The sequence below is a fragment of the Giraffa tippelskirchi genome, chromosome 2, assembly GCF_054371585.1.
Source record: "Giraffa tippelskirchi isolate mGirTip1 chromosome 2, T2T-mGirTip1v1.2.pri, whole genome shotgun sequence".
In the NCBI taxonomy this organism is placed as follows: Eukaryota; Metazoa; Chordata; class Mammalia; order Artiodactyla; family Giraffidae; genus Giraffa; species Giraffa tippelskirchi.
In genome coordinates this window covers 208,055-231,023 of record NC_137276.1, presented here as the reverse complement: position 1 = coordinate 231,023, position 22,969 = coordinate 208,055, and the positions used below count along the sequence as shown (strand labels likewise).

The 22,969-nt window shown below is 43.6% G+C and overlaps 1 protein-coding gene and 1 pseudogene across 3 annotated transcripts in view; both read left to right on the top strand.

Annotated features, from left to right (window-relative positions):
* CYP2E1 (cytochrome P450 family 2 subfamily E member 1) overlaps positions 1–22,969 on the top strand; it is a 46,225-nt gene that overhangs the window by 6,829 nt on the left and 16,427 nt on the right. Inside the window, exon 1 of one of the 3 annotated variants that reach the window (XM_081572719.1) lies at positions 22,080–22,131. The exons of the other annotated variants lie outside the window; for them this stretch is intronic. The gene's annotated coding sequence lies outside the window, so the exon portion shown is untranslated. Of the gene's footprint in view, positions 1–22,079; positions 22,132–22,969 lie in introns of those variants that run through there. 3 annotated transcript variants of the gene reach the window in all.
* On the top strand, positions 11,027–11,992 carry LOC145539903 (olfactory receptor 13A1-like; annotated as a pseudogene).

Here is a 22,969-nt window from a genome sequence, read left to right as displayed (position 1 = left end):
TATAGGAAAGAACTGAGTGAGTTCTAAAATCCAGCTCTGCTCACTGACTGGTCAGATTTCCCTGGTGAATCTGACTGGAAGTAGAGCCATGAAGAGGCATTCAGGTTAGGATGCAGTCATGGTCATCTTTGCCCACCCACTGTCATCTTTTGCCCACTTCAAGGATTCCATGGGATGTTGAAAGAGGGTATAAGTTTAGCCCAGCCATTGCTGGACCCCGAGAAGAGTGGGGAAGAGGGAGGCATGACCTGGAGTGTAAAGAATGAGACTAGAGATCAGCAAATTGTTGCCCAGCAATCGTTTGCCCTTCCCCAGGTCTTCATCCAAAATACAGACACTGCAATTGCTTCTCACCACACTCTGAATAAAAGTCAGACTCCCTGAATCTCCAGGGTCCCCTGTGATCAGCTGCACCTTCCTCTAATCTCGCTCCCCACTGTCCCCTCACCATCGGCTCCATTGCATCAACATGCTCTTTGTGTTAAACACATTCCAGTTCCCTACTGACCTCCCTCCTCACCTGGCTTCAGGTCTCAGATGAACTGTAACCCACAGCGTCCTTCTTTGTCCTCTAACCTAGAAGTCCTCCTCCAGCTATTCACATGGTATTGATTTATTTTTTGAAATTATATTATTTATTTACATGTATATTTTACTAGAACATAAGTTCCATGGGTGATAGATTTTTATCTGTTCAGTTTAGTTTTTTATTTCTAATAAATGTCAGTTGACTGCATGACTGTCTTACTTGCTAGAATGTAGATTCTATGTTTGTGAACTCTGTATCTGCTTTATTCAAGCTGAGTATAACACTGAATGCCTGACACATAGTAGGTATTCAGTAAACATTTATTGGGTGAATGGTATGTGCATGTTCTTCTGGAGAACTGTGATGCTGGACTTTAGACTGGAACTGAGATTTTGTGCAGTTTAGAATTGGGCCACACAATGTGGTGCGGTGCTGACGACCCCAGTGGCAATCTCGCCTATAAGTGATGGCGCTGAGAGATGGGAATACCAGACCACCTGACCTGCCTCCTGAGAAATCTGTACGCAGGTCAAGAAGCAACAGTTAGGGACATGGAACAGCAGACTGGTTCCAAATCGGGAAAGGAGTATGTCAATGCTGTATATTGTCACTCTGCTTATTTAACTTCTATGCAGAGTACATCATGAGAAACGCTGGACTGGATGAACAACAACCTGAAATCAAGCTTGCCGGGAGAAATATCAATAACCTCAGATATGCAGATGACACCACCCTTATGACAGAAAGCGAAGAAGAACTAAAGAGCCTTTTGATGAAAGTCAAAGAGGAGAGTGAAAAAGTTGGTTTAAAACTCAACATTTAATAAATGAAGATCATGGCATCTGGTCCCATTACTTCATGGCAAATAGATGGAGAAACAGTGGAAACACTGACAGACTTTATTTTGGAGCCTCCAAAATCACTGCAGATAGTGACTGCAGCCATGAAATTAAAAGACACTTACTCCTTGGAAGAAAAGTTATGACCAACCTAGATAGCTTATTAAAAAGCAGAGACATTTCTTTGCCAACAAAGGTCCATCTAGTCAAAGCTATGGTTTTTCCAGTGGTCATGTATGGATGTGAGAGTTGGACTGTAAAGATAACTGAGCGCCAAAGAATTGATGCGTTTGAACTGTGGTGTTGGAGAAGACTCTTGAGAGTCCCTTGGACTGCAAGGAGATCCAACCAGTCCATCCTAAAGGAAATCAACTCTGAATATTCGTTGGAAGGACTGATGTTGAAGCTGGAACTCCACTACTTTGGCCACCTGATGTGAAGAACTGACTCATTTGAAGTGATCTTGATGCTGGGAAAGATTGAAGGCGGGAGGAAAAGGGGATGACAGAGGATAAGATGGTTGGATGGCATCACCAACTCAATGGACATGAGTTTGAGTAATCTCCGGCAGTTGGTGATAGACAGGGAAGCTGGGTGTGCTGCAGTCCGTGGGGTTGCAAAGAATTGGACACGACTGAATGACTGAACTGAAGTGAACTGAAGAAGTCAAAGGAGCAAAGTGCACAGTACCAAAGCCTGAACCACATATTCAGGTGTTTCTCCCCCAGCCCTTTGAAAGGAGACCTGTCCCTGAAGTCTTCAGTAGACATGGAGGGGAGACAGTGGCATGAGAAGGGAGGAGATGATGATGGAACATTCTCTGAAAGCAGGACTGAAATCATGTGCATCACATTACATGGAACTCCCAGGAAGGGTGGAATTGGGAGCATCAAATAGGGTATATGTGAAAGTCTTTGGAAGTGCTGAACCCATCTGGATCCTTGGTAAGCTGGTGCTGCTCCCCCTGCAGTGGTATAAGTTGGCCCCAAGGCACACCATCCAGAAGTCCATCATTGCCCATAATACACACTTCCCATTGGTGTAATTATTTACCTGAATTATAAGTAGCTTCTCAACCCAAACACCTATCGTCAGCCAGTAGCAGCCATTGGCTGACTGCCTTGGGTGGGCTTCCTAGACCAGACCCAGAGGTAGCACTTTGTGCAAGAGGTTTATTAAGCAGATTCTCCAGGGAAACCATGTAGAGAAGGAGATGACGTGAAGCTTGAATATGATTGATTTCAGGTGAAGTTTCAGCCTGATCCCACAGGGAGCTCTGGAGCATAAAATTGGCAAAAGTAAGGGCAGTGGGATTTCATTCTGACACTCTGACCAGTCACTGTTCACTTGCTGTGGGGCTGGACTGTAAATATGCAAGACATCCTGTTCTCATACCAAGTGATGTGGCATCAGGAGTTGAAGTGTAGTCCTCAGAGGGAAGTGGAGGTCCAGTTAGGAGGGAAGCATTCAGGAGCCAGGGGCACAGACAGAGCAAGGCAGAGCTGCTGCTGTGTCTATGAATCCCCACTTCACATCTGCCATATGTGTATTGTGTAAACTCTTAGGAAGGGCACGGATGTGTCCAGGCTTTCACTGCATCCCTGAGGCTAAGCTGGTGTTTGGTGCCAGACTATGATCTACAAATTTCTGATGAATGCATGGATGTTTGGACCCCCTGCTGGAATAAAATTTGTTTTGAGTCAAGGGGATCTGGCCTGGATGATTAGGAGGATGAGAAATCAAAGATAATACAGAGCGAACATGGGGTTGGTGAGGGGAGAGGTTGCAGGGTTCCTCCTGAGGGATGTGGAGGAACTAAAAAACCTAGGTCCACACTGGGAGAAGTGAGTGTCTGTGCCCCTGAGGCAAACCCTTTAGTCTTGGTATGTCTGTACGTCCTGACATGGTTTTGTAATTTGGCTGAACTCCCAGCTGTGAGTGTGCTTCAACTTGCCCAGTGACCCACGTGTAGCCATGCCCATTTGTGCTCCCAGAGGTAGGTCTGCTGATATCGGTCCAACTGTGGATCCTGAAGCAGTCCTGGGACCTGGCTCCACTCAGGCTGCAGTAGAGGGAGTCCTGACTCCACAGGAGCCTGGCAGAAGACACCCTTCTTTGTGCCTTGAGCCCATCTCAAACCCAGTCTTGGCTGTGCTTCCTGAAAGCAGCCCTGTGACTCAGCACCACCTCCTGTCAGCTGCATCTGGGGGAATCCTGCCACCCAAGTGACCTGCTGAAGCCACACACATCTGTGAATCTGGTAACACTGTCTGCAGACTGTCTGCAGACCCTGAACAGATCTTTGTCTAGTGTTAGCTCTATTGAACAAGATCCTAGAGACAGTGCCATCCACTCAAAGACCAGACAGAATCCACACCCACCTAGGAGAGAGATCCTGTTAATGGGACTTCCAACTGCAAACCCTGCTGTGGGCTCACCAGCAGACATTTGACTGGGCTCCCACCCACTCAGCTGAGTTCCACAAACAGTACCATCAGCCCAGGGACCCAAAAGAAGTTTTTTAGCTGCCAAAATTAGTTTTTAAAGACTGGAAGAGGTGTTCGCTCCTTTGAGTGCACAGAGAGAAATTCAAGGCTAAACAGAACATGAATAATAGAGCAAACATGACACCACAAAATGAAGAAAATAAAACCTCAGGAACTTACCCTGAAGAAACGGGAATTTTCAATAATGAAAAACAGAAAACATTCCCTCAAAGATCAAGAACAAAACAAGGATGTCCACTCTCACCACTTGTATTCAACCTAGTTTTGGAAGTCCTAGCCATAGCAATCAGAGAATAAAAAAATAAAAGGAATACAAATTGGAGAGGAAGAAGTAAAAACTGTCACTGTTTGTAGATGATGTGATACTATAGATAGAAAATCCTAAAGAGGCTACCAGAAAACGACTAGAGCTTATAAATGAATTTGATCAGGTTGCAGGATACAAAATTAATTCACAGAAATCGCTTGCATTCCTATACACTAACAGAAAAAGAACAGAAAGAGAAATTAAGGAAACAATTCCATTTGCCATCACATCAAAATGTATAAAATACCTAGGAATAAACCTACCCAAGGAGGTAAAAGACCTGTACTCAGAAAACTATAAGATACTGATGAAAGAAATCAAAGATGACAGACATAGTTCTTGGTTTGGAAAAACCAGTATTACCAAAATGATTATACCACCCAAAGCAAGCAACAGATTCAATGCAATTACCATCAAATTATCAGTGGTAGTTTTTCACAGAATTAGATAAAAAATCTTTTTACAATTTGTATGGAAATACAGAAGATCCTGAATAGTCAAAGCAATCTTGAGAAAGAAAAATGGAGCTGGAAGAATTAGACACCTTTACTCCAGACTATACTAAAAAGCTACAGTCATCAAAACAGTATGGTACTGGCACAGAAACAGAACTATATATCAACAGAACAGGATAGAACGTCCAGAGAGAAACCCACACACCTATGGTCAATTAATCTACAACAAAGGAAGCAAGAATATACAATGGAGAAAAGACAGCCTCTTCAATAAATGGTGCTAGGAAAACGGGACAGCTACAGTAAAAGAATGAAATTAGAACACTCCCTCCCTAACACCGTGCACAAAAATATACTCAAAATGGATTAAAGACATGAATCTAAGGCCAGAAACTACAAAACTTGTAGAGGAAAATGGGCAGAACACTCTGACATAAAAAATTTTTTTGACCCACCTCCTAGAGTAATGAAAATAAAAACAAAAATACACAAATGGAACCTAAACTTAAAAGCTTTTGCACAGCACAGGAAACAATAAACGACATGAAGAGATAACCCTCGGATCAGTCAGTCATAGGAAATACTATGATAGACAGTCATAAGGAAATACTATGAACAATTATACCCCCTAACTGGATCATGTAGAAGAAATGAATAAATTTCTATAAACCTAATCACCTATGAAGACTGATCAGAAATACATAATCCGAACAAAACTAGTGAGTAAGGAGATTAATGCAGTAATAATAATAATAATAATAGCAGAAAAACTTCCCAACAAAGAAAAGCTCAGGACCAAATGATTTCATGGGTGAATTCTACAAAATATTTAAGGATCAACACCAGTCCTTTTGAAAGGTTGCTGCTGTCAGCTGTGAACACCAGCATTCATGGCCTCTGAATCTGGGGCCAGAGATGAGGCTTGATCACTCAGAGCTTTTGTGTAGCAAAGTTTTATTAAAGTGTAAAAAGACGTAGAGAAAGCTTCTGACATAGACATCAGAAAGGGACAGAAAGAGTCCCCCCTTGCTAGTTTTTAGCAAGGCGGTTTATATATGTTAGTTGGCTGCTAATCAGATAAGGGGAACACCTCAAGGCTGAGGGAGTTTCACCAGGTTGTCTCCACAACACACATTTTTGAGATAGGATGGCACATGGTGAGCCATCTCCGGCCATAAAACAATTTATGTGAATACTGGTTTGTTGAGCCATTATCAGCCTAAGGTTTGAGAAACAATGTCCGCCACTTGCAGTTTATTTGCTCCTGTCCCTTGGGGACCTCTGGCCTTCCTACCTGTTAACCCTCTCACTTTCAAACTCTTATAACGATATGAAGAGAAGGAAACACTTGTAAACTCATTTTACCAGGCCAGCACTACCCTGTTACCAAAGTCAGACAAAGACACTATGAGAAAAGAATTCCAGGCACATATTCTTGATGCACATAGATCCAAAAATCTTAAAATGTTAGTAAACCAATTCAACAGCACATTAATAGGTAGAATCAGTGGGCTTTAACCCTGTGATGCAAGGATAGTTCAACATATGCAAATCAATCAATATGATTCACCACATTGATAGAATAAAGGATAAAAACAATATGCTCATTTCAACAGATGCTGAGAAAATATTTGACAAAATAAAACATCCTTCATGATAAAACCTGTCAAGCATCAGGTATAGAAAGAAGGTACCTCAACATAATGAAGGCCATATATGACAGTCCCACAGCTAACATCCTCAATGGTGAATGAAAAGTTTTCCTCTAGATGAGGGATAAGACAAGGATGCCCACTCTCACCACTTTGATTCACCACAGTACTGGAAGTCCTAGGCAGGGCAAAGATGCAACAAAAAGAAGTATCCAAATCAGAAAGGAAAAAGGAAAACTATCTGTATTTGCAGATGGCATGACCTTACACATAGAAAATACTAAAGACTCCATCAAACAGTTAGATATCACCCTGCCATTTGTGACAACCTGGAGGACACCATGCCCAGTGAGATATGGTGGACAAAATGACAAATACTGTACTGCTTGTCCTTTGGAACCTAACAAACTGATCACAGAGAATCAGAGTAGGATGGTGCTTGCTTGGAGCTTGGGAGTGTGGGAAACGGGGACATAGGGATCAAACAGTACAAACTCTCAGTTACGAGACACGTAAGTTCTCAGGATGGAATACATTGCATGGAGTCAAGGTTGATAATGCTTATTGTTTACCTGATATTTACAGAGAGAGTGAACGTGAAGCATTCTTAAAAAGCAACTTTGTGAGATTGTGAGCGTGTTAGTTACCTTTACCGTGGTCATCATGTCACAGTTTACACGTATCAAATCATGTTTTACACCCTAGAAAACCCATGTTGTACAAAGTATATACTTTTACTTATCAATCATACAGAAGTAAACGTAGTCCTCAGCAGTGGCCACAAGACTGGAAAAGGTCAGTTTTCATTCTAATGCCAAAGAACGTTCAAACTACCACATAATTGCACTCATTCTCCATGCTAACAAACTAATGCTCAAAATCCTCAAAGTTAGGCTTCAACAGTATGTGAACTGAGAACTTCCAGAATACAAACTGGTTTTAGAAAAGGCATAGGAACCAGAGATCAAATAGCCAACATCCACTGGATGATAGAAAAAGCAAGAGAATTCCAGAAAAAGACCCATTTCTGCTTCATTGACTATGTTAAAGCCTCTGACTATGCAGAGTACATCACGCAAAATGCTGGGCTGGATGAAGCACAAGCTGGATCAAGATTGCTAGGAGAAATATCAATAAACTCAGATATGCAGATGACACCACCCTTATGGCAGAAAGCAAAGAGGAACTAAAGAGCTCTTGAAGAAGGTGAAAGAGGAGAGTGAAAAAGTTTGCTTAAAACTCAGCATTCAAAAAACAAAGATCACGGCACCTGGTCCCATCCCTTCATGGCAAGTAGATGGGGAAACAGTGGAAACTGAAGGACTTTATTTTCTTGAGCTCCAAAATCACTGCAGATGGTGACCGGGGCCATGAAATTAAAAGATGCTTGCTCTTTGGAAGAAAAGCTATGACAAACTTAGATAGCAAATTAAAAGGCATAGACACACTTTGCTGACAAAGATCTGTCTAGCCAAGCTATAGTTTTTCCAGTAGTCATGTATGGATGTGAGAGTTGGACCATAAAGAAGTCTGAGCACTGAAGAATTGATGCTTTTGAACTGTGGTGTTGGAGAAGACTTTTGAGAGTCTCTTGGACTGCAAGGAGATCCAACCAGTCCATCCTAAAGGAGATCAACCCTGAATATCACTGGAAGGACTGATGCTGAAGCTGAAGCTCAAGTACTTTGGCCACCTGATATGAAGAACTGACTCATTTGAAAAGACTCTGATGCTGGGAAAGATTGAAGGCAAGAGGAGAAGGGGACGACAGAGGATTAGATGATTGGATGGCATCACCAACTCAATGGACATGAGTTTGAGCAAGCTCCGGGAGATGGTGATAGACAGGGAAGCCTGGCATGCTGCAGTCAATGGGACCACAAAAAGCCGGATACAACTGAGTGATTGAACAACAACAATGGTAGCATATTGACTCTCTACAACCACCCTAAGTTAGAAGCTGACCCCTTTTCTGAAAACACAGAATGGAGAATGAAGACATAAAACCCCTGTGCTGAGTCAGGGTGAGTGAGTAGATCCTTGAATTAGATCAAACTAGAAATTGAAGCTATCCAGGCAAGATCAGCAGGATGGGTCTAAGAAGACCTGCTGACCAGTCACCAGTGATTCCACATTTAATGTCCTGGGAGACTGAAGTCCCCAGTGGTACAGTTAATGCTTTGTAGGAGTAGGGAAGCCTGCAGCCACTGGTTAGCACTAGCCAAGGTGTGTAATTTGCCCAGGGCAGGGCATCTTCCCTTTCCCCCTCATGTCAAGTAATTGTTAAGAGGAGTTGTAGCCATGACTGGGTGAAATCCGCACTTGCTGGCTGTGTGAGGAAGACAGCAGGGAAGGAGCAGACACTGAAGGCAATGTCTGCAGAGGCACATGGCCATTAACACTCCAAGATGCTGAAGTCTGGAGACGACCAGTAGGAGCCCTGGGCCAATGACCAGCTGATAGGGGTTAGCCGTGACTTCTTTGTGCTTTCTTCTTGGGATGGGAGGTCAGTGTCTGCCCTCAGCAGAAATGATGGGCCAGACTGTTGACTGATTGGGTGCCACCACAACCTCATTGATATGTCAGCTCTGTACATCCTGCAGCTGTTCATGCTGCTGCTGCTAGTCAACCCGTCCTTGGATGGACACTTCTGAGTACCAGTCCATGTTCCAGTAGCTTCCAAGGATGACCTCAGTTCTTACTTGGTGGTGATTTGATCTGTCCCCAAGGTGCTGGTCAGCTTCTCCAGAGAGTCCTGAATCCATGGTGGTTTCGCCTAGTGAAGGAGGGCAGGTTCTGTGCTAATTGGCCCCTCAGGGCCCTTGAGCATGATCTGTGAGTCATGTCTGCTGACATTAGACAATATAGGGCTTGTCTAGCCCTGGTCACAGATTTCTGATGGACTCTACTCTTTATCCCATGGACAGAGGAGCCTGGTAGGCTGCAGTCCATGGGGTCGCTAAGAGTCAGACGCGACTGGGCGACTTCACTTTCACTTTTCACTTTCATGCACTGGAGAAGGAAATGGCAACCCACTCCAGTGTTCTTGCCTGGAGAATCCCAGGGACAGCGGAGCCTGGTGGGCTGCCGTCTATGGGGTTGCACAGAGTCAGACATGACTGAAGCGGCTTAGCAGCAGCAGCAGCTACTCTTTATATCAGGTGGATCCACTGTATTATTTTTTTCTTTTAATCATTTCTATCTCCTAATGATTGCTGAGAATTCTTCAGAGTTTTTTCCTTAGGACAGAGAAGGAAGTTTCTTGAGAGAATACCAAGAATACCGGAAAGATATTTTCCATCTTTTGTAAGCACATACTATAATTGAATGTGTATTGTATGTATCATGTGTCGTATAGATGAAAAACAATGCTCTGATTTGGGTGGATGATTATATTTTCCTGTGACTAAGAGTCATGAGATCACTTTGGCAGTCATATTTGAGAAAGTTCAGTAAAAAGGAGAATTAATAATGTGCACGAAATGTGGTCTAAAATCTCTCTCTCTTCCTATACTTGTCTTTTTTTCTCTCCTTTCATGTAAGAGATGGTTGGTTGAAAGCTGTCACCACTTTCCACAGCAGTGAACACATTTCAGTTGGTCGTCTGGGTGTCATTCTCGGGCCACTCCTCACAGGGACCTGTCTCTGTAGAGTTTAGTGAAGCCCTAACCTTCAGATGTTAGCTTTAAAGCAGACGGGCACAGGAAGGCCAGGTCTTAGCCGACACCATGAAGTAGTTTGCTGGTCACCAGCTTTATGCAGACAATCTTCCTTCATAACTAAAGTGCTATTATCTAAGTGGTGAAATGTTTTCAAGAAGCACGAGTTTGAAATCAGCAGAGCCCCACACAGAAGCTTGGTTTGCAGAGAGCCAGGACATCTGCACTTACATCTCCATTTGGAAGCTGGCATGCAAGCGCCTGAGTGCCCACTATTTCAGGATTATCTGGGCGGATTTTTTTGATTCAGGTGAAGCATTTTGGTGGTGATTTGTCTCTGATTTTGGGGAGGGGGGCCTCCCTGTTGTGGGCTGTGCAGGGGCTGGCAGCAGAGAATCTGGAGTTGAATCAGGGTCCAGTCCCATCCTGACCCCTGGCTTTCCAGTGACCACTTGCAAGTCACTAGGCAGTGGTGTGAGGACCCTTGGTTGACCTCCATCAGTACTGATTGGATGTAGTGAGTCCAGGAGGAGAATGGGGATTTGGGAAAGAGGTTCTTTCCAATAGCAGGTTATTTTTCTCGCTGTTCCTCCCCTGTTCCCAGACACTGTCTGAGCGTATGAGTGAGTGGCTGTAAATACAGATTTTCAAATAGGAGATGAGGTCAGAACACCCCTCCCCAGGGTTGCCCTGGAAGTCCACCGCAACTCCACCCCACAAGTGCTCCATGAGGGCTGGGGAAGCACAATCCTTGCACACTGACCAGGAATCAGAGTCTGGGAATTTCTGTGAGTGGCCATCTAGTCCTGCACCAGCAGAAAGGCGTGGGGATTTGAGCTTCTCCACACCTCAGGGGGCAGTTGCTCTCACTGAAAGTTCCCAGGGGTCCACAATTATCAGGAGCGCCAAGCTCCATTTTTATTACCAAAATAAGTTTTAAAATCCTCTTTCTAAGCGGGTCATGCACACAATTGCAAGAGGGAGCACGCAGAACAAGTTCAAACTCTTTCTCTACAGCCTGAATCAGAGCCGTGCCCATGGTCCCAGAGGGACCTTGCCGGCACGATCCAGGGCTGTGATGAACCAGACGCTGGTCACCGAGTTCTTCATTCTGGGATTCTCAGAAACACCTGGGCTGCGAACGCTGCTCTTTTCGCCTTCCTGCTTCTGTACACAGTGGCCCTCTCTGGAAACTGCTCATTGTGGTGGTCATCAGCTCCAGGCCAGCCCTGCACACACCTCCATGTACTTCTTCCTGGTCAACCTGGCCGTGGTGGACATTCTCCACACGTCCACGATCCTACCTGAGCTTCTGGTGGGCATGGTGGCCAGCAAGACCATCTCCTATGGGGGCTGCATGGCCCAGCTCTTCTTCTTCACGTGGCCCATGGGGGCCGAGCTGCTGCTCTTGTCGGCCATGGCCTATGACCGCTAAGTGGCCCTCTGCCGGCCCCTGCACTAGGGCGCCCTCATGGGCCCCCGGCTGTGCGCGCTCTTGGCGGGGGTGGTGTGGACAGTCAGCTTGAGCTACACCAGTGTGAACACGAGTCTGTTGCTTCGCCTGCCCTTCTGCCGCTCCAACGTGGTGGAGCATTTCTTCTGTGAGATCCCCCTCTGCTGAAGCGCGCCTGCGCCCCGACCCAGCCGAGTGAAACCGCGGCCTTCGGGGCAGAGCCCTTCCTGGCGGCGGGGCGCTCCTCGGCGATCTCGCCCTCCCGCGGCCGCATCGCGCCAGCGTCCCGCGCATGCGCTCGGCGGTGGGCGGGCGGCGCGCCTTCTGCACCTGCTCCTCCCACCTCCCGGTGGTCGCCTGGTACCACTCCACCGTCATCTACACTACTCTCTGGACAAGGACAAGCTGGTGTCGGCGATCCACACTTCCGTGGCCCCCTCCCTGAACCCCCTCATCTACTCGCTGAGAGACATGGAGGTCAAGGTGGCGCTCAGGAGGCTCCTGGCCTGCTGCCGAGGTCGCGCCCGGCAAGATCCTTGTGCCTGGACGGCGGGGCCCAGTGTGGCTTTCCCTAAACTTGGGAGCGCTTGAAATCACTGAATGAGACACTTAAAATGGGTGATTTTGTAGTAAATTAAATGTACATCATTAAAGCTGTTTTTAACAAGAGGAGGGGAACTCAGGGAAGATACCTAAAAAGCTAAAAGAAGTAAGCTTTTTCAGCGTTTTCCTCCTGTTCCCTGGCACCTAATATCTAGCTCCTGGGTAGTCGAGGTTCACGTTTTGCTGTTGCCCAGATATTTCAGGAATTTCCTGGCCGTTCTTCCAGACCCACTTTTAACAGACTCATTTCCAGCGCTGGCATCTGTGTAGCTTTGGCGCCAACCCTGCTGAGACATCATTTGTTTAGGCCAATATGCGGCTGCAGTGGGGACCACCTGAAGTAGGTCCACGCACCTCTGCTCTGTATGTACCAACAGGTTCTTCAGTTGGGCTTGGGAAATCCAAAGTTTATATGAAAATGATCAAGACAGATTAAGTTACACAACTTCACTAAATGTTTAACATGAGCAGAAGCAAGAGGTTTCATGTGCCCTTTTGGAAGGGCATCTTGTCCAGCATCAACCAGGCCACCCTTCTGTTGGGAGACATTCCTCTAGGAATGGGGTTCTGGGATCCTCTTTATGGTTTTCTCAGTCCTCTTGAGTCCACAGGATTGCAAGGGATCCGCTCCCTTGACAATATGCACAACACCCAATTGTACCCAAATCTATACCTGAGTCATAAAGGCATTATTCTGATCCTGTTCTTCAAAGGACGGCCTCTTTTTTCTTCAGCCCGTGTGTCCTTGAAATGTTCCACAAACATCTCTGTGTGCAGATTCTTGACTCATGACTGAGGAACAAGATAAGGTGTCAGTGATGACAAGGCCGCTTGCGGGCTTGTCTGTTATGTGATACTGAGTGGGCCCAGTCTTCAGGGTCTTGGGGGCCAACAGAGGAGAGTGTTCTCAGCTGTCAGGGTCATCGGAGGAGTAGGGGCCTTGGGGCAGAAAGGTAATCCGCCCCCCTCTCTCCCACCCCCAAGGGTACTCTTAACAAAGAATCAGAGTTTGAGTTTTTTGATCTTTTTAGTGTTTTTTTAAATTTCATTAATTTCTTGCTTTATGTGTATCATCTTATTTCTCCTACTCTCTTTGTGTATAATTGACTATTCTTCATGCAACTTGTGAAATTAGGTCTTTTGATCATTGGTTTCTGCCTTTCCTCTTTTCTAATATATGCATCAATGATTTAAAATTTCCTCATTAAACATGGTTTTAGCTGATTCCCACTAATTTTGACTAAAATTTTATTAAAATTCACTTTATTTTATAACTTTATTACAATGCAATTATCACAGTATAATTTAGTTCAAAACCTTTTCTAATTCTCATGGAGAGTCCTTATTTGAATTATGGATTATTTATATGTGCTTTGCTCAATTTCCAAATTCATGGAGAGTATCAGTTCTCTTTAAGTAATAATTCTAACTATATTCCAGTGTGATCAGAGAGACTATATTTTATGTTTTTAATATTTTGAAGTATGTTGAGATTTGTTTCGTGACTCAGTCTATGGCCGACTGATAAATCATCCATGCGTGCTTGAAAAAAATATGTGTATTCTATAGTTTAGGCTTGTACTGTTCTTTTTTACAACTATGTTCATTTAAAAATTTGTATTGTTCAAATTTTCTATATATCTATTGTTTTTTATCTGCTTCTTTTGTCAGCTACTGAGAATGTATTCTAAATCTCTCATTATTAGTGTTGATTTGTTTTTTCTCTTTTTAGTTATATCTATTTTTTAATTTATATATTCTGAGGTTGTGATATCAGTTCAGTTCAGTCACTCAGTTGTGTCCGACTCTTTGTGACCCCATGGAATGCAGCACGCCAGGCCTCCCTGTCCATCACCAACTCTGGAGTTTACTCAAACTCATGTCCATTGAGTCGATGATGCCATCCAACCATCTCATCCTCTGTTGTCCCCTTCTCCTCCTGCCTTCAATCTTTCCCAGCATCAGAGTCTTTTCCAGTGAGTCAGTTCTTCACATCAGGTGGCCAAAGTATTGGAGTTTCAGCTTCAGCGTCAGTCCTTCCAATGAATATTCAGGACCGATTTCTTTTAGGATGGACTGGTTGGATCTCCTTGCCATCTAAGGGACTCGCAAGAGTTTTCTCCAACACCACAGTTCAAAAGCATCAATTCTTCGGTGCTCAGCTTTCTTTATAGTCCAACTCTCACATCCATACATGACTACTGGAAAAACCATAGCTTTGACTAGGCGGGCCTTTGTTGGCAAAGTAATGTCTCTGCTTTTTAATAAGCTGCCTAGGTTAGTCCAGAGAAGGCAATGGCAATCCACTCCAGTACTCTTGCCTGGCAAATCCCATGGATGGATGAGCCTGGTAGGCTGCAGTCCATGGGGTCGCTAAGAGTCGGACACGACTGAGTGACTTCACTTTCACGCATTGGAGAAGGCAATGGCAGCCCACTCCAGTGTTCTTGCCTGGAGAATCCCAGGGACAGGGGAGCCTGGTGGGCTGCCGTCTATGGGGTCGCACAGAGTTGAACACGACTGAAGCGACTTAGCAGCAGCAGCACCTAGGTTGGTCATAACTTTTCTTCCAAGGAGCAAGCATCTTTTAATTTCATGGCTGCAATCACCATCTGAAGTGATTTTGGAGCCACCCAAAATAAAGTCTGTCACTGTTTCCACTGTTTCCCCATTTATTTGCCATGAAGTAATGGGACCTGGATGCCATGACCTTTGTTTTCTGAATGTTGAGTTTTAAGCCAAGTTTTTCACTCTCCTCTTTCACTTTCATCAAGAGGCTCTTTAGTTCTTCTTCACTTTCTGCCATAAGGGTGGTGTCATCTGCATATCTGAGGCTACTGATATTTCTCCCGGAAATCTTGATTCCAGCTTGTGCTTCCTCCAGCCCAGCGTTTCTCATGATGTACTCTGCATATAAGTTAAATAAGCAGGGTGACAATATACAGCCTTGACGTACTCCTTTTCCTATTTGGAACCAGTCTGTTGTTCCATGTCCATTTCTAACTGTTGCTTCCTGACCTGCAAACAGGTTTCTCAAGAGGCAGGTCAGGTGGTCTGGTATTCCCATCTCTTCCAGAATTTTCCACAGTTTGTGGTGATCCACAGAGTCAAAGGCTTTGGCATAGTCAATAAAGCAGAGGTAGATGTTTTTCTGGAACTCTCTTGCTTTTCCGATGATCCAGCGGATGTTGGCAATTTGATCTCTGGTAGGATAGCTCACCAGCTTTCTTTTGATTAAATTGGTGCACTATAGCTTTCCCTTCCTGTTCATAGCCTTATATTTAACTGATGTCTCTTCTATTCATCACAGGTAGGTTTTTCTTAAATAATATAGGGATTGACACTCGTGTTGTTTGTTTGCATTTATAGAATTACAGGCTGGTTTAGGCTTGCTGTTTTACAGTGTACTCTCCATATTCCTTTTTGTCTTTTTTCTTGCTTTCACTTAATGATTTAAATATGCTGTATTATTTCATTTCCTAAAAGACAGCATGCCTTTTTTTCATAAGGCTAATTTTAGGATTTTCTCTTTGCTTTCAGCTGTTTTACTAGGATGTTGGTTGTTCCACCATGTTCTGTGTTTCTGAAAAGATTTGAAAATATCTAGCCTCGTGTCTCCTCCCTTACTCTTTTCATATTCCTGTTATACTATGTCCCACACTGTAAATTTAGTGCTCATCTCACTGTTCCCCCCCTTTAAAATTTCCTTTTTTTTGGTTTGGATACTAACTTCTGAACTATCTTCAGTTTGCTTCTCTCTCCAGTTGTATCCAGTGCTTTTTGCTTGTTTTTTACAGTATTTTATTGAATTATATTTTACATACAATAAAATGGAAAAGAAGCCTTATGCCAAGGGTCCAATACTTTATATATATTTATATGCATATATCCATTTACACATATATCTATATAATCATTTCCTACATCAATATAAACAATATTTTGATCACCCAAAAGTTTTCTCTGCCATCTTTGCTGTCAATAAGATTCTCATCCCTCCTCCAAGGGATCTTCCCAGCCCAGGAATTGAACCCACATCTCCTACACTGGCAGGTGGATTCTTTATTGCTGAGCTACCAGGGAAGCCCAAATCATAGTTTAGTTTTGCATATTCTTGAACTGCATAGAAATGGAATTATAAAGTAGTGCAATTTGTTTTTGATTTCTTTGCTACAAGTAATGTTTCTGAGATTCACTTATGCTGTCACGGTGAAGCGAAAGTCGCCCAATCATGTCTGACTCTTTGTGACCTCATTGACTGTAGCACACCACACTCCTCTGTCCATGGAATTCTCCAGGCAAGAATACTGGAGTGGGTAGCCATTCCCTTCTCCAGGGGATCTTCCCAACCTAGGGATCGAACCCACGTCCTCCACATTGCAGGGGGGTTCGCTACCATCTGAGCCACCAGGGAAGCAACAGATGTAAAATACCCAATTAATCTACAACAAAACTTGTAGAATTAGACAACAAAGTGCTCCAAACTGCAAGATATTACAAAAAGACTAGATTTCTATATACTGGCAACAAAGAGTTAGAAACTGAAATCTGAAAATCATTACCACTTACTATAACACAAAAGCCATTACATACCTAGGAATACTTGCACTGAAAGAATAACAAAGTCTCTGTAAATTACAAAATGTTGCATAGAGAAATTTTTTAATTCTCAAATAATAAAAGGATATTCAAGGATATTGTTAAAATGTTAATTTTCCCCCAAATTAATCTATAGATTCAGTGCAATCCCAATAAAAATTCAAGCCAACTTTTTATTTGTTTTTATAAAAACTTGTGAAGTTCATTTATTTATTAATTTTTGCCCATACTGCATGGTTTGTGGGATCTTAGTTCCCTGATGTGGGATTGAACCTGTGCCCTCAGCAGTGAGTGCATGGAGTCCTAACCCCTGGACCCACCAGGGAATTCCCCAAGCAAGCTTTTTAGAAATAGTAAATAACAAGCTGATTCTAAAATTCTTATGAAAGTGTGAAGATATACAATAGCCTAATCAATTTTCAGGAAAAGTAGTAAAGCTAGAGGTCTTATGCTATCAGTATCAAACTTTATTTGAAAAGAAGGTTAATTAAGATAATATGGTACTACCTTTTGGAACACTGATCAAAACAGTAAATACATCCACACATATATGACATTCAACATTTATAAAAGGATCCTATACAATTCAGTGAGGAAAGTAAGTCTTTTCATAAATAGTGCTGGAGCAAATGGATAATTCTCTTTTAAAAATCAATCCGATCCATATCTCGTAATATAAATAAAAATCAATGCTTGGATGGAATCACCAATTCAATGGACATGAACTTGGGCAAACTCCAGGAGATGGTGAGGGACGGGGGGCCTGGTGTGCTGCAGTTCATGGGGTTGCAGAGTTGGACACGACTAGGCAATTGAACAACAACAAAATAGACATAAGTGTGAATAATATCCTGGAGGAGGGCTCGGCAACCCACTCCAGTACTCCTGCCTGGAGAATCCCATGGACCAAGGAGCCTGGCAGGCTACAGTCCACAGGGTTACAAAGAGTTGCACATGACTGAAGAAACTTAACTTGTATACACATGAATAATATAGGAAACTATTTTATAACTTTGGGACAGACAAAAATTTATTGGACAAGATACAAAGTTAGCAATGTAAAAATGAAATTTTATAAAACTGGTCTAGTCTTTGTCATTTATTTTTTAAGAAAAAAAACTAAAGTGCTTTTGCCAGACATTGACATGAATCCGCCACGGGTGTACATGTGTTCCCCATCCTGAACCCACTCCCACCTCCCTCCCCATCCCATCCCTCAGGGTCATCCCAGTGCACCAGCCCCGAGCACCCTGTCTCATGCATTGAACCTGGACTGGCGATTTGTTTCACATATGATAATATACATGTTTCCATGCCATTCTCCCAAATCATCCCACCCTCACCCTCTCCCACAGAGTCCCATAAGTGGTGCTGGGAAAACTGGTCAACCACTTGTAAAAGAATGAAACTAGAACACTTCCTAACACCATACACAAAAATAAACTCAAAATGGGTTAAAGATCTAAACGTAAGACCAGAAACTATAAAACTCCTAGAGGAAAACATAGGCAAAACACTCTCGACATAAATCACAGCAGGATCCTTTGTGACCCACCTCCCAGAATATTGGAAATAAAAGCAAAAATAAACAAATGGGACATAATTAAAATTAAAAAGCCTTTGCACAACAAAGGAAACTGTAAGCAAGGTGAAAAGACAGCCTTTAGAATGGGAGAAAATAATAGCAAACGAAGCAACAGACAAACAATTAATCTCAAAAATATACAAGCAACTCTTGCAGCTCAATTCCGGAAAAATAAATGACCCAACCAAAAAATGGGCCAAAAAACTAAACAGACATTTCTCCAAAGAAGACATACAGATGGCTAACAAACACATGAAAAGATGCTCAACAGCACTCGTTAATTCTGAATTATACAATAAGGATCTCATGACCTGAGCCATGGTCAGCTCCAGGTTTTGTTTTGGCTGACGGTATAGAGCTTCTCCTTCTTCTGTTGCAAACAATCTAATCAGTCTGATTTCGGTGCTGAACGTCTGGTGGTGTCCATGTGTAGAATCGTCTCTGTCGTTGGCAGAAGGTGCTTGCTCTGACCAGTGCATTCTCGTAGCAAAACTCTGTCAGTCTTTGTCCTGCTTCATTTTGCACTTCGAGGCCAAACCTGCCTGTTACTCCAGGTGTTTCTTGACTTCCTACTTTTGCATTTCAATCCCCTATGATGAAAAGGACGCCTTCTTTTGGTGTTTGTTCTAGAAGGTCTTGTAGGTCTTCATAGAACCATTTGACTTCAGCGTCTTCAGCATTAGTGGTTGAGGCATAGACTTGAATGACTGTAATGTTGAATAGTTTGTCTTGGAAATGAACCAAGATCATTCTGTCATTTTTGAGACTGCACCCAAGTACTACATTTGGGACTCTTTTGTTGACTATGAGGGCTGCTCCATTCCTTCTAAGGGATTCTTGCCCACAGTAGTAGATATAATGGTCATCTGAATTAAACTTTCCCATTCCAGTTCATTTTAGTTCACTGATTTCTAAAATGTTGATGTTCACTCTCACCATCTCCTGCTTAATGACCTGGTTAACCACAATGGTGTGATCACTAACTGAAAGCCAGACATCCTGAAGTGTGAAGTCAAGTGAGCTTTAGGAAGCATTCTCATGAACAAAGCTAGTGGAGGTGATGGAATTCCAGCTGAGCTATTTCAAGTCTTAGAAGATGATGCTGTTAAAGTGCTGCAATCAATATGCCAGCAAATTTGGAAAACTCAGCAGTGGCTACAGGACTGGAAAAAGTCAGTTTTCATTTCAATACCAAAGAAGGGCGATGCCAAAGAATGTTCAAACTACTGTACAATTGCACTCATTTCACATGCTAGTAAGGTAACGCTCCAAATCCTTCAAGCTAGGATTCAGCAGTACATGAACCGAGAACTTGTAGATATATAAGCTGGATTTAGAAAAGCTTTGTTCATAGCAATGTTTCCTAAGGCTCACTTGACTTCGCACTCCAGGATATCTGGCTCTAGGTTCAAAACCACACCACCGTGGTTATCCAGGTCATTAAGCAGGAGATGGCAGGAGTGAACATCAACATTTAGGAGTCAGTGAACTAAAATGGATGGGGATGGGTGAATTTAATCCAGATAACCAGATTGCCAACATCCGTTGGATCACAGAAAAAGCAAGAGAGTTCCAGAAAAACATCCACTTCTGCTTCATTGACTACACTAAAGTCTTTGACTATGTGTTTCACAACAAACTGTGGAAAATTCTTCAAGAGATGGGAATACCAGACCACCTCACCTGACTCCTGAGAAACCTGTAGGCAGGTCAAGAAGCAACAGTTAGAACTGGAGATGGAACAGTGGACTGGTTCAAACTTGGGAAAGGAGGGCGTCAGGGCTGTGCATTGTCACCTGCTTGTTTAACTTACGTGCAGAGGCGTTGCTGCTCTTCAGTCGCCAAGTGGTGTCCGACTCTTCACGGCCCCGTGGACTGTGGCCTGCGTGGGCTCTCTGTCTGCCACCATTGCTGGAGTTTGCCCAAGTCCATGTCCACTTTATTGTTGATGCCATCCAACCATCTCATCCTATGTCACCCTCTTCTCCTTCTGCCTTCAATTTACTCAGCATCAGAGTCTTTCCAATGAGTCGGCTCTTTGCATCAGGTAGCCAAAATATTGAGGCTTCAGCTTCAGCATCAATCCTCCCAGTGAGCATTCAGGGTTGATTTCCTTTAAGGTTGACTAGTTTGATCTCCTTGCTTTCCAAGGGCATCTCAAGAGTCTTCTCCAGCACCACAGTTCAAAAGCATCAGTTTTTCAGTGCTCTGCCTTCTTTATGGCCCAGTTCTCACAACCGTACATGGCTATTGCAAAGACTTGGCCTTAACTAGAAAGTGAAAGTTGCTCAGTCACGTCCAACTCTTTGTGACCCCATGGACTATAGAGTCCATGGAATTCTCCAGACCAGAATACTGGAGTGGGTAGCCTTTCCCTTCTCTAGGGGATCTTCCCAACTCAGGGATCAAACCCAGATCTCCCACATTGTAGGTGGATTTTTTTACCAGCTGAGCCACAAGAGAAGGCCAACCTTTGTTGGCAAAATCATGTCTTTGCTTTTTAACACACTGTCTAGGTTTGTCATAGCTTTACTACCAAGAAACAATTGTCTTCTAATTTCATGCAGGGTACATCATACGAAATGCAGGGCTGGATGAAGCACAAGCTGGAATCAAGATTTTGGGGAGAAAATCAATAACCTCAGATACGCAGATGACACCACCCTTATGGCAGAAAGCCAAGAGGAAATAAAGAGCCTCTTAATGAAAGTGAAAGAGTGAAAAAGCTGGCTCAAAACTCAATATTCAAAAAACTAAGATCATGGCATCTGGTCCCATCACATCATGACAAATAGATGGGGAAAACATGGAAACACTGACAGACTTTATTTTCTAGGGCTCCAAAATTGCTGCAAACAGTGATTGCAGCCATGAAATTAAAAGGCGCTTGCTCCTGGGAAGAAAAGCTGTGACCAACCTAGTTCAGCTTTGTCACTCAGTCATGTCCGACCCTTTGAGACCCCGTGGACTGCAGCATGCCAGGCCTCCCTGTCCATCACCAACTCCCGGAGTTTGCTCAAACTCATTTCCATCTCACTGGTGATGCCATCCAACCATCTCATCCTCTGTCGTCCCCTTCTCCTGCCTTCAATCTTTCCCAGCATCAGGGTCTTTTCCAATGAGTCAGTTCTTCCCATCAGGTGGCCAAAGTATTGGAGTTTCAGCTTCAGCATCAGTCCTTCCAGTGAATATTCAGGACTGGTTTCCTTTAGGATTGATTAGTTTGACCTCCTTGCCGTCCAGGGACTCTCAAGTGTCTCCCCAGCACCACGGTTCAAAAGCATCAATTCTTTGGTGCTCAGATTTCTTTGACAAACCTGGACAGGGTATTAAAAAGCAGAGACATCACTTTGCTGACAAAGGTCCACATAGTCAAAGCTATGCTTTTTTCCAGAGTCATGTACAGATATGAGAGTTGGACCATAAGGAAGGCTGAGCACTGAAAAATTGAGACTTTTGAATTGTTGTGCTGGAGATGACTTTTGAGAGTCTCTTGAACAGCAAGGAGATCAAACCAGTCAATCCTAAAAGAAGTCAATCCTGAATATTCATTGGAAGGACTGATGCTGAAGCTGAAACGCCAATCTTTTGGCCACCTGACACAAAGAACTGACTCATTGGAAAGACTCTGATCCTGGGAAAGATTGAAGGCGGGAGGAGAAGGGGACGGCAGGGGACGGCAGAGGATGGGATGGCTGGACGGCGTCACCGACTCGACGGACATGCTGTTGTTGTCCAGTCGGTCTGTCGTGTCCGACTCTTTGCGACCCCATGCGCTGCAGCACACCAGGCCTCCCTGTCCATCACCAACGTCTGGAGCTTGCTCAAGCTCATGTCCATAGAGTCAGTAATTCCATCCAACCATCTCATCTTCTCCATGTTTGTTTGTAGTGAGGCTTCCTAAGGCCCATTTGACTTCGCATTCCAGGATGTCGGGCTCTAGGTGAGTGATCACGCCATCATGGTTATCTGAGTCATTAAGATCTTTTTTGTACAGTTCTGTGTATTCTTGCTACCTCTTCTTAATATCTTCTGCTTCTGTTAGGTCCATACCATTTCTGTCCTTTATTGAGCCCATCTTTGCATGAAATGTTCCCTTGGTATCTCTAATTTTCTTGACGAGATCTCTAGTCTTTCCCATTCTATTGTTTACCTCTATTTCTTTGGATTGATTACTGAGGAAGGCTTTCTTATCTCTCTTTGCTATTCTTTGGAACTCTGCATTCAGATGGGTTTATCTTTCCTTTTCTCCTTTGCCTTTCACCTCTCTTCTTTTCTCAGTTATTTGTAAGGCCTCCTCAGACATCCATTTTGCCTCTTTGCATTCCTTTTTCTTGGGGATGGTCTTGATCACCGCCTCCTGTACAATGTCACAAACCTCCAACCATAGTTCTTCAGGCACTCTGTCTATCAGATCTAATCCCTTCAATCTATTTGTCACTTCCTGTGTATAATTGTAAGGGATTTGATTTAGGCCACACCTGAATGGTCTAGTGGTGTTCCCTACTTTCTTCAATTTCAGTCTGAATTTGGCAATAAGGAGTTCATGATCTGAGCCACAGTCAGTTCCTGTTCTTGGTTTTGCTGACTGTATAGAGCTGTTACATCTTCGACCGCAAAGAACATAATCAATCTGAGTTTGGTACTGACCATCTGGTGGCGTCTGTGTAACAAAGGACAAATTGCTTCAGCTGGTGTTTTTTTGCCTCTCTCTGGCGCCCTCCGGTGGGTCTTAACAGTGGCGGGTCCCCGCCCTGAGTCCATCCTCCTTCCGCAGACAT